Genomic DNA, 13,212 nt, shown 5'->3' with positions numbered 1-13,212 from the left:
AGGATAAGGGTAATGTGGTCTTTGTCACAAGACTCTTTGTTATTTTTCTGTTCTACAGATAAAATCTAAGCTATTGTGAGATGATAAGCTTCTATTTAAGCTTTTTCTTTAGGTTCTGCATACCAACAGACACCACCTAGTCTGGAGGGCCCAGTAAGAAGCTGACTCATGGAGGAATGCGGTTACCACGTCCTGATGATTTCATTCATTTTACCCCCACCAATCGATGACCCCAAGTTTTCCAAACCCTTGCCCTCCACAAATCCCCTTAAAATATCTTACCCAGAACCCCTGGATGAAATACGTTTGAGGCTTGAGAATTCCTCCTGTGTCCTCACTGCTCAGTGCCTTGCGATTATTAAACTCTTTATCTGCTGCAACCCAACTGTCAGTGGTCTGTTGCTGTGCTGTATGCACACAAACCTGGAAGTTCTATAGCAATCCTTCCCCTGTAGAAGCTCAATAGCTATGTTGATAAGGTCCCTGAATTATCCTTGGCGTTCACAAAAAAAACAGGCCTGTTTTGTTTTGTTTTGTTTTGTTTTGAGACGGAGTTTCGCTTTTGTTGCCCAGGCTGGAGTGCAGTGGTGCAATCTGGTCTCACTGCAGCCTCCACCTCTGAGGTTCAAGTGATTCTCCTGCCTCAGCCTCCCAAGTAGCTGGGACTACAGGCATGCGCCCCACCACGCCCAGCTAATTTTTGTATTTTTAGTAGAGACGGGATTTCTCCATGTTGGTCAGGCTAGTCTCGAACTCCCGACTTCAGGAGATCCACCGGCCTCGGCCTCCCAAAGTGCTGGAGTTACAGGCATGATCCACCCCACCCAGTCAGCTTTTTTTTTTTTCCATTTATTTGTGAAAAGATTTTACTCTGTTCCATTGTTCTGTATGTCTGTGCTCATACCAATACCACACTGTCTTCACTACTGTGGCTTTATGTAAGTTATTTACAACTACCCACCCAGACACACACACACACACACACACCTGCACATACTTCATGTAAACAATCTGATGAGTTTGGGCATATGCATAAACAATAAAATCATCACTACAATCAAAGTAATAAACATATCTGTTACTTCTAAGTTTCCTCACGACCTTCCTTTTATTGTGGTAAGAACACTTACCATGAGATCTACCTCTTAGAGTTTTTTTAGAGTGCACAATACAGTATTGTTAACCATAGGCACCACCTTGTATAGGAGATGTCTAGAAGTTATTCACCTTGCAAACTGAAACTTTATACCAATTTAACGTAAACCCCCATTTTTCCCTTGCTCTCTCCGCTATAGTCTCCATTTTACTCTCTGCTTCCATGAGTTTGACTATTTTAAATAGTCGTATTACTGGAAGAATTGATTATTTTTTCTTTGTGACTGGCTTATTTCTCTTAGAATAATGTCCTCTAGCTTCATTCATGCCACCACCTATGGTGGGATTTCCTTCTTGTCTAAGGCTGAATAATATTCCATTGTATGTACATACTACAGTGTTTTTTTTTCTTATCAATTTATCTGTCGATAGACATACAGGTTGTTTTCATATCTTGGCTATTATGAATAACGTTACAACAAACTTGGGGGTTCAGCTTTCTCTTCAAGATCCTGATTTCCATTCTTTTGGATATATGCTGAGAAGTGGGATTGCTGGATCATATGATAGCTCTATTTTTAATTTTTTGAGATTTCTCTACTGTTTTCCCTAGTGGCTGTACAAATTTACATTCTCACCAGCCTTGTGCAAGAACTCCTTTTTCTCCACATCCTTGTCAACATTTGTTACCTCTTGTTTTCTTGATAATAGTCATCCTAACAGGTGTGGGGTGATATCTCATGATATCTCATTGCATTAATTTTTTTTCTTTCCAACTTGTATTTTAGGTTCAGTGGGTACATGTACAGGTTTGTTGTAGAGTTTGTTTTTGTTGTTTTTTGTTTTTTGTTTTTTTTGTTTTTTGTTTTGTCTGTGTTTCTCTCCAAATATCAGCTTTATTCATTGCTCTAGAAAGATAATTCTCGGCCTCTCTGGTATTCATGATGAATGATTGATTATTATACATTTACATGTCTCAGCCCTAGTCCTATGTGAAAGATGTGTAACAGTTTCATTATCAAAATTCCAGATTCTCAAGAGAAGATACCCAGTTTTTGAAAACCAATATCATATAACATGAATAAAAATTCCTGAGACCCATTACTATGGTTATTGTGGCTGGCTAGGTTGATTTGCCATTAAAAAATGATAGGAATTTTAAGTTTGTCCAGAACCCAAATCTAATTTCTTTATTTCATTTTAAATGTAATTGAAAAGTTTCTAACACAAGGTACATGACATTGAATTGTGGATGTCTGGACAAACTGTGGCACAATGTTTGTGAACTTCAGATTCCAATTTTAAATTGGATTGAATTTTTCTTAAATGTATTTTCTGTTTTTAATAAATCAAAATAAATAGCCAATTGCCTTAGACTGTTTTTTAAATACTATTCAAATCAATTTGAAAAAAAATCCACCAAGAAATGGCCCAGTTGCAAGGAATTAAGCAGAAAAAGATTTTAAAAGTTTTGTTTTCTAATCATCAAATGAAAAATGGTGATCAAACAATGAGTTATTACACTAATGTGATAAATTTCTTTGTTTATATATAGGTATAAAGCCCCAGTATTTTTTTATAAAGCAAGCAAAACTTCTAACATCCTCTTTTGTGCAATAGAATACTCTATTTTACAATATTACTTATGAGTGAATTTAGATAGAATGATTGGGAATGTGATGAGGGTTTGGTATTGAGATTTTTGTAACTGAGTAGGAAGATCACTTTTTTTTTTCCTTTTTATGTCACCTCACCGGGAAAAGAAACTATTGAGAAACCAAACTTGTGAAAATGATAATTGATGTCATGGAAAATAAATAGGTTGAAAACAGCTTGATAGTTAAAAGCTTTAAGTGATTCCTCAGCTCAGCCCTCAGTGGGATGCTTTTCTCATTCAATGACTAGATGAACTCATCTGATGTGCACCACTTAATGCAATCTGAATTAGAAAATGCTTTGATTAGACAGGAGGCAAGATATAAGAGATGAGAAACTATTCTTATTCCATCCTGCAAGGTTTGAACATACATGAACATTAAAAGGCAAACTGACTTTGTAAAAATTTGAGAAGTGGGTAAACTGTGTAGTCTCTTATAAAGGTGATCTCATTAAGAATGACATTTTAGGTCATCATGTCTTTCTGGAAGCAAACTAACATTTTAAATAGGCTCAGGCTAGTTTAGTTTATTGACACATTTCACAATACTATATTCTTATCACTATTGTTATGAAAGGATTTCTAACCAAGCATTTAGTGGCGATGAAAGGTAGTAATACAGTACTTTCAGGGAGAGGGTACACTTGGTTATCCTTATGGAAAAACTAAAAATAAATTCAAGTGCTACTTTACACTATTATTACATAAGAAAGTTAAACTATTGAGCTATAGTGAAGAACTCTTCCCGCTATTCACCGTGACAAGTTGCACATCTATTCATTCATTCATCAACAAATTCAGCAGGATTTATGGAGCAGCTACCACTTACCAAATTGACCTTATGGTTGTACTTTGAGATTTTAGTAGGAATCAGCCTTGTTAGGTGACTTCTACTGAATGGGCACTTGAGAAAACAGTATGTATATCTATTTTTCTTGTATCTCCATCATCATTTATTATTCTTAAAAATATATAAATTATTTTATAACATCCACAAATTTATTTGCTATCTTATTAAATATGGTGTAATTAAGAAAATGGTAAAGGAAAGATATAAGGATAAAGACGAGAATAATTGATATATAAAAAATAAGGATAATTGCAAATAAAGCAAAGAAATGAAGAAAAGCAGAAAATAAAGGGAAAATTTTGCCTTTTTTTAATTAATGGGGAATTATAAATAAGAACTAAAACCATTCACTTTTTTTTTTTTTTCCTGAAAAAATCATGCCATGTTAATCAGGTGTTTTTTTAGCTCCAATGTAATTGGCCAACAGGTTCATCTTGCTCACTGCCCAGAAAAGCCAATACACAGAGAACAGCAGGTATTACAGCAAAAAAGAGTTTAATCATCACAGGGCCAGACAGGTGAGGGGGACAGGAGATAATTTTCAAATCTGCTTCCCCAAGAATTTAGATGCTTGGATTTTTCAAGGATAGGTTGGTAGACAGAGGAGCTAAGGAATAGAGGAATGCTAATTGGTTGGGGCAAGGATGAAATTATAGGGAGTTGAAGGTGTCTTCTTGCACTGAGTCAACTCCCAGGTTGGGAGGCGCAAGGGCAGTTGAGTCGGTTTCTTAGTATGGGTTATTGGTCTGGGTGGAGCCAGCTAGTGCATCAGAATGAAAGCTCGGAAAACATCTCAAACACCAGTCTTAGGTTTTATAATAGTGATGTTATCTATAGGAGCAATTGGGGAGGTTACAAATCTTATGCCCTATGGCTACATGACTCCTGGATCATAATTCTAACCTTGTGGCCAATCTGTTATTTTTACAAAAGCAGGTTCAGCTTCAAACCAGGGAGATTAGTTCTGGGAAGGGACTGTTATCACCTTTGTTTTAAAGTTAAACTATAAACGAAATTCCTCCCACAGCTAGCTTGGCATATGCCAAGGAATAAGCAAAGACAGTTAACTGGTGAGGTTAGAGGAAAGATGGAATCATCTGTATTAGATTTCTTCTTGCTATCATAATTTTTACAAAAGCAACTTCACCTACATCGTACATAAATTGGTTAAGAAATTTTCCAGAAAAGTTGTTGTAATGCAGAACAGGAACTATAATATATGAGCTTTCATGGAACTTTCATTTCATTGGTTGAAAAATTTACACCCACAATAGTGTATAAAAATTCTCTTGGGCCTATGCCCTTACTAATGCTTGGTATTGCTGTATGTTTCTTTCGTTTTTTTTTTTTTTTTTTTTTTTTTTTGAGATGGAATCTCACCCTGTTGCCCAGGCTAGGTGCAATGGCGTGATCTCAGCTCACTGCCACCTCTGCCTCCTGGGTTCAAGCGATTCTCCTGCCTCAGCCTCTCGAGTAGCTGGGATTATGGGCATGCACCACCATGCCCAGCTAATCTTTTTTATCTTTAGTAGAGACGGGGTTTCACCATGTTGGCCAGGCTGGTCTAGAACTCCTGACCTCATGATCCACCCACCTCAGCCTTCCAAAGTGCTGGGATTATAAGCGTGAGCCACTGTGCCCAGCCTATTGTTGTAGTTTTCTATTTTTACAAAATGATGAGTATGAAATAGTATGTCATTTTATACACTAATTGGCAACATAAGACTTCTTTTCGTGAATTGTTTGTGAACAACTTTATTTTTCTATTAAATGTTATTTTGTTTCTTCTTTTCTTTTCCTGTTTCCTTCCTTCCCCTGTCCTTTCCTTTCTTCTTTTGGTAGTTTGGCTTTATGAGACTTCTGTGTATATTTTGCAGAATAGTCTTTTATTATCTAAATAAATTGTAAGGCCAGGCATGGTGGCTCATGCCTGTAATCCCAGAAGTTTGAGAGGCCAAGGTGGGCAGATCACTTGAGGGCAGGACTTTCAGACCAGCCTGGCCAACATGGTGAAACCTCATTAGCCAGTTGTGGTGGTGTGTGCCTGTAGTCCCAGCTACTCAGGACACTGAGGCATGAGAATCACTTGAACTCAGGAGGCGGAGGTTGCAGTGAGCCAAGATTGTGCCACTGCACTCCAGCCTGGGCAACAGAGTAAGACCTGTGTCAAAAATATATGTAAATACAAAAAGAAGTTTTATAAATTAAATTTGATTTTATGCTTCCTGGTTATTGCTACTGACATAGAACCTTGTCTCAGAATTCTCAGTTGTCATTTCTATTTCATTTAATGACTGAGGGTAAATGAGAAGAAAAAAAAAAAGATGAAAGGAGCCCTATTACTAGGCAAAAAGTAGTCTTAAGGTGGAACTTTAAAGAATTCAATGAAAACTACTCAAGCCTCATGCCAAGGCTTTGGAACAAAAAAGTATGGGTTTTAAAAAACTAAAATTTCAGTCTATTTTATTTTTGTTTATCAAATTTTCAGGCTGCCCTACCCTTGCTCCTTCTTGTGGAATTGGTATGATTTTCCTGTCTATTAACGTTGGGCTTGCATTCTGACTTTCTTTGGGCAATGGAACGTAGTTAAAAGTGACAGCATGTCAGTTTTGAGTAGAGACTAAAGATGGATTATGAATTTCCTTAAGCTTGTGTTCTAACATTCCATTGTGAGAACATCATGCGCCAGGGAGAAACTGCTCCTTTAGCAAGGGCGGCAGAATGATAAGACACCCTACAGCCTGTAGCAGTGCTGCTATGGTTGACACACAGCCTCATGCATTAAACATAAATATTGTTGGTTTTAGCCATGGATATCTGGGGGTTTGTTAGGCAGCATTACTATATAAAAGTTAACTTATACTTAAAGCCAGTATGGATGAGGCATGATGATAAAAGTGATGGAAGCATTAGGTATCGCTAGAGAGCTAGTTAAAGGAAATGTTATTCAGGGTTTTGTACAGTAGGAAAAGGCTTTTTCCTGTATTCTGAGTATACTAAGAAGCTATTGAATAATTTACAAAAGATAGTACTTATTAATCATGAAAAAGTTGGATAGGAGGGAGTAAGTGTAAGACTGAGAAGGTACAGCATTATAAGCATTAGAGGTGAAAAGAAATGGGTGCAGTCAAGAAAAATACCTAGAAGTTAGAAATGACATGATTTGATGATAATAGGTGCAATGTATGAATAGGGGAAGGGAGAATGTAAAAGGTGATTTCTAGAAATCTATTTCAGTTATAGAATAAATGGCAATATAATTTTTTAAGATAAGCAAATCTTGAAAAGGAACATACTTTGGCAAGAAGATTAAGAGTTTAGGCTGGATAATATATTTGAGTTTCCAGTAACATATGTAAAAAGATGTTTTGAATTATTTTATGTACAAGTTTGATGTGAGGAGAGAGATGAAGTAGAATTAAATATCTGGAATCATTGATACATAGTTGTATTTTTAAAGACATGGTAATAAATTATTTCATACAAGAGGAGAAGTATATTGAGACAAGAAGAGATTTGGAGCAACACCCTAAGGCTTTTCATTATTTAACAATCAAAAGAGGTAAGAGACTGCAAAGAGGATTAAAAAAAAAAAACTTAAAAGAAGAAAACTTACAAGAGTACAGTATCTTAGAATTCAAAAAATGCATGTTCAAAAAAGGGAGGATTGATAACTATAATGAATATTGCTAAGAGTTTAAGAAAGATAAGAACTGGCCAGGCGCGGTGGCTCACGCCTGTAATCCCAGCACTTTGGGAGGCCGAGGCGGGCGGATCATGAGGTCAGGAGATCGAGACCATCCTGGCTAACACGGTGAAACCTCGTCTCTACTAAAAATACAATTAGCCGGGCGGGGTGGCAGGCGCCTGTAGTCGCCGCTACTTAGGAGGCAGGAGAATGGCGTGAACCCGGGAGGCGGAGCTTGCAGTGAGCCGAGATTGCGCCACTGCACTCCAGCCCGGGCGACAGAGCAAGAATCCGTCTCAAAAAAAAAAAAAAAAAGAAAAGAAAGATAAGAACTACAATATATTCATTAGATTTGGCCATATTTTATTCACTAAGCACTCTTTTTACAGCGATTATGGTTGAAGTGGAATTGGAGCCTTTTGAAGAGCAAAGGAGTTCTGCTTTCAAAATAAAGTTGACTAGGTATAGAGGGATCTTCTCAATACAGAAAAGTATATTCTCCATAATGCACATTCTTTGAGTTATCACTCATCTTATAAGTAAAGGAGGTCTCCAGCAATGCTTCCTCAAATAACATGCGTGCTCTGGGACCAGAGTAGCAAGAAGCCAAGTTAGGTATTCTTGTCCTGAGGCTGAGTGCAGATAGCAGCAGGAGAGCTGTGCTGATGCTGAATCCAAGAACCTTAAACTGAGCAGAGGCCTGGAGGAGGAGGGGCTTAGTTTGTGTTAACATGCTAGCTCCTGGTGTTAGTTGGCTGCTAGAAGAAGCATAAAGAGAAGCAAATTCTTTATGGAATGAAGCTTCCAATATTGCAGCTCAAAGAACCTCCAAATATTAAATCACTTATTGTGAGCTCAAAGATAACACATTAAAAAGCAAGCCACCTTCAATAAAAGTCAATAGATAATACAAACAGGTAGTTATCAGAGACCTGAAAGTGTAAGAGGGAGATGCTGAAAGAAATATTTGAATGTATTTATTACCACTGAGCCGTACATCTTAAAATGATAACAATGGTAAATTTTATATGTATATTTTACCTGAATTTAAAAAAATGACAGACTTCAATCCTTCCAAACTGAAGATATAGGAAATATCTAACAAAGAGTATGGAATAACTATGTAGAAAATGTTAAAGAAATAAAGAGCTAAATAACAAAGATGAGAAAGCAATAAGAATATTTCAGAAATGGACAGGAAGATTAAAAGAAACATCACTTCTAAAAATGAAATTTCTGGAAATCTCCTTAAATTAAAGAGAAAAAAACAAGCAGAAAATGTATCATAAGAAACTATGCAAAATATAGCACTGAGAAATAAGGACATATGAATTATTTAAGTGACAAAGAGAAGCAAAGTATTTTCAGTTCTGGAATTACTTTTCATGGTGACTTTTTTAAGGGCCAATAAAAGAAATGAAATAAGTTCTGATATAGAATCAAAAGAGATATATGAATAAGTAAAAGAAAATCCAAGAATTAGCCAAATTAATTTGCAAAACAGTAGGAAAAACAAAAAGAAACAAACATTTAAAAACTGAACAAGATGATGCACGATCTAGAAAAAATATGTAAAATGTATAAACAGTGAATTATGAACACACTAAATTCTCCCAATAAGAGACATAGTCATAATGGATTTTTATTTTAATCTAATTATATATGAATTATTAAGTCTACAGTTTGGTTCTTGGCGTTGTGTAATTGATGTTGTAGAGGTACAGTTCTGTATAATACAAGTTATTGATAATGCAGTTTATGGGTTAGATGAGAAAGCACAGCTATTTTTTGTGTTGCTGTACCTAAAAAGTACAGCAACACATATATCTGCTGCATATAAATCTGTATGTGTCAAATATATCACAATTACTATAAGATAATTTTTATAAAAAGAGTTTGTAAGGGGAAAGAGAGTGAAGTGAAGGGGAAAAAGAGAAAATCACATGTATAGAAAACTCATGCCAGACGCTGGGCTCTGATCATAGCATGAAAATAGAATCGGAGTATAAGAAGGATGTGAATTTAGAAATGTCTACTTTTTAAATTATTTTTAACTTCTATTTTAGGTTTGGGGATACATGTGCAGGTTAGTTATACAGGTAAACGCATGTCATGGGGTTTGCTGTAACATTATTTCATCACCCAGGTATTAAGTCTAGTATCCAATAGTTATTTTTGCTGCTTCTCTGCCTCCTCCTACTCTCCACCCTCATAAAGACTCCAGTATCTATTGTTCCCTTCTTTTTGTTCATGAGTTCTAATCATTTAGCTCCCACTTGTAAGTGAGAACATGTGGTATTTGGTTTCTGTTCTTGAGTTAGTTTGCTAAGGATAATAGCTTCCAGCTCCATCTATGTTCTTACAAAAGACATAATATCATTCTTTTTTATGGCTGCATAGTATTCCATGTCTATATGTGCTACACTTTTTTCATCCAGTCTGTCATTGATGGGCATTTGGTTTGATTACATGTCTTTGCTATTGTGAATAGTGCTGCAATAAACATTGATGTGCTTGTGTCTTTATAAGAGAATGATATATATTGTTCTGGGCATATAACCAGTAATGGGATTGCTGAATCAAATGGTAGTTCTGTTTTTAGCTCTTTAAGGAATCACCATACGACTTTCCACAATGGTTGAACTAATTTACACTTCTACCAACAGTGTACAAGTGTTCCCTTTTCTCTACAACCTCACTAGCATCTGTTATGTTTTGACTTATTTCTGTAGTTCAGTTCAGTCTTACTTTATGTCAAATAGAAATATTATGGTTGAAAAAAATACCCTAATTTGACTGTTTCTTAAGCCCCCAAAACATAGACATTTAAATGTTTCCAATTTTGTGTCAACAATGTTGTAAACAGAAAATTTATACATTTCTATTCATTCATTAGTGTAATATGTAAATATCTCAGTCATAAGTTCCAGAATTTATGGTTAAGAGGAATAGGCATGGAATGCCTTTTAAAAGATACTGCCAATCTGACCTAAAAAAAAAAAAAAAAAGATATCAACTAGGAGACATAGCAACAGCACCTGCTTCCACATAGCTCATTTAAATTGAGTTCAATTTAAACCTGTAAATTGAGTATTTTACAGGTTTGATAATATAATAGCCTAAAATGATATTTTTCAGGTATCTATTATTATGATTCATAGGGAGTTTGAGTGTTTTTTTTTTCTTCCCTTTAAAGGCTTATGTTTTCCTCCTTTTTTTATTACTGTGAATTATTTTTTCCTTTTACTACTATATTTTCATTGACTTATTGACATGAACCCTGATATGGTTTGGGTCTCTGTCCCCATCCAAATCTCATGTCAAATTGTAACTCCAATGTTGGAGGTAGGGCCTGGCGGGAGGAGATTGGATCATGGGGACAGATTTCCTCTTTGGTGCTGCTCTTGTGATAGTGAGTGAGTTATTTTGAGATCTGGTTGCTTAAAAGTGAGTAGCACCTCTCCTCTCTTCCTCCTGCTCTGGCCATGTGAACACGTGTGCTTCCCCTTTGCCTTCAGCCATAGTTGTAAGTTTCGGGAGGTCTTCCTAGCCATGCTTCCTGTGCAGACTTTGGAACTGTGAACGAATTATACCTCTTTTCTTTATAAATTACCCAGCCTCAGGTGGTTTTTTATAGCAGTGTGAAAATGAACTAACACAACTCTTAATGTAACTAGCCAGTATTTAGCCAAATCATTGATTTCTATATTAATAAATTGGATATTATTATGACAAAATAAACATATTATGGATGTGTGAGAAATTCTTAAATATTTTAGTTTGTTCCATAAAATGTATTTAACACATACATTATAATATATAATGTATATTAAATATTAATCATTAAAGACAGATAGAATGGGAATGCCAGTCATTCAAATTCTATAAGTAAGAAAAGTGCCATTTCAGAGTGAATTTATCTTACAGTGTAACCTTAAATTTAGAACTCCACAAAATGAATTTCAGGTAAATGAAGAAAACAAATCCGTTCTGTGTTAGACAAAAACTGAGAATCATTTGTAAATATTTGAGCATCAATTTTTGATGGCAGAAATCAAGTATGATAGAAAAACAAAGCAATTCTTTCTCAAAAGTAAAAAATGCTAATTTTTTGTCCAGATTAATGAAATTATAAATTTTTTCCACATATTTTAAAACTTTACTGTTCACCAGTGCCATTAAATATTTAACTTTTAATATAACAATTTTAAAGATAATCACAATTTATTTAAACAGATAAACATGAGATACTTTTTATGAAAGCACCAAAATTGGATTACCATATTTCCAATTTGTTACTGCTCTATCTTTCACAACTCTATACCAGCTTAAAATAGTAAGTAATTATCTCATGGATATATATATTTCTGTTTTTATTTTTTATCTAACATTACATTGTAGATGCTAATTCAAGTTTCTATATGTACTTCTTATTTGTAATATTGATATAAAAGAGCCTGCACAGCTATTACACTGTGACGGACATTTATTTTAACTTTTTTTAAAAAGATGATGCTGTGTTGAATCTATTTATACAGATTTTTCTTCTTTTTACATATTTCCTGAGGTTAAATCACTTAGAGGAGGTTTACTGGGTCATATGCTTTTCAATCCTCTGCTTATGTAATTTTGCAGAGATTTCTGAAATGTGAATATCAATTTATGAAACAATTTAGAACAAATCAGTGTTTAAATTACAATATTTCAGTCCCTACCCTCTGTTCCCACAAATAATCACCACAATTTAACAATTTATTTTGTGTTTTACGCCAATTTCTCTAAAAAGGTATTGAAAATCTCTAGAGAAATTTCATTTCTTTAGTTTTTTAATTAACATATTGATAAGAATGACTATTTCACATACCTTGTTAATACTTTGTATCCTTTCTGTGTGAAATTACATTATACTTCATCTAATGAGATGTGATTTTTTTTCTATATGTTGTTTCTTGTTTATTATAAATATTAACCTTTACTTAGATTTATGGATATCTATTTCTCAATCTTTATTTAAGTTATCATTGTCATTTTCCACTGGAAGTTGAGTCAATGCAGAAATAGACCAGTAAGAAAGACACTAACTGCAAAGTAGACCACAGTGCTTTGAGCTAAGAAAATGGTGGTAAGGATGGAAAAGTGAGCATTGAGAAATATTTTGAAGGAAAAAAATTCACTTACATGATGAGAAATGTAAAGAGAAAAGAAAGATCAAAACTGAGTCTTAGATTTCTGCTTTAACCAATTAGGAATTTTGTACCATTTTCTCAGATGGAAAAGTCACAAGCCTACCAGGTATGGTTGTGAAGCAGAAATGTTTAAATAGGTGACTTTGCACTCAAATCTAGCTTTTGATCTGCCTCCTGAGATAGTTGTCCATAGACTGCCCCTTCCAGAAAGGCTATATCTTGCTTATTTATGTAAAGCATTGTATAAGCTGTGAGTGGCCAGTAGTGTTAGGAGGAAGAAACTAAAATTAGGTCTTGATGTGTTAGGTTTGGGATGCCTTTGAGACATTCAAGGCAGATTTTAAGAGTAAGTTGAAATTGGTTCTTATTAACTGTTAATGATATAATTAATATAAGACACATGGCTGAGGTCCTTGAATATAATTAGTTTTTTAATAAATTATAACTAATATCGTTATTATAGCCCAATCTAGAATTATGAGGATAATTATAGACCTCTATTTTTTCCTCTGTTATGTATTTACCCATGTACCTATTATTGCTACTACTTCCTTAAATATGTTTATTTTTTATCTCATCTTCCAAGGTCTATAATAATAATTTATATAATAATTTTCTAGCTGTTGTTATTTATTTTGATTGCCCTATTCTTCAATAAACACAGCATAAAATATAAATTTCATATGTGGCCTATAAGGATCACTGTGATTTGCTCACAACATGTCTATTGCCTTTT

Source organism: Pongo abelii, chromosome 3, assembly GCF_028885655.2.
Source record: "Pongo abelii isolate AG06213 chromosome 3, NHGRI_mPonAbe1-v2.0_pri, whole genome shotgun sequence".
In the NCBI taxonomy this organism is placed as follows: Eukaryota; Metazoa; Chordata; class Mammalia; order Primates; family Hominidae; genus Pongo; species Pongo abelii.
The sequence above is the reverse complement of the archived record's forward strand: the minus strand, read 5'-3'. Positions refer to the sequence as shown.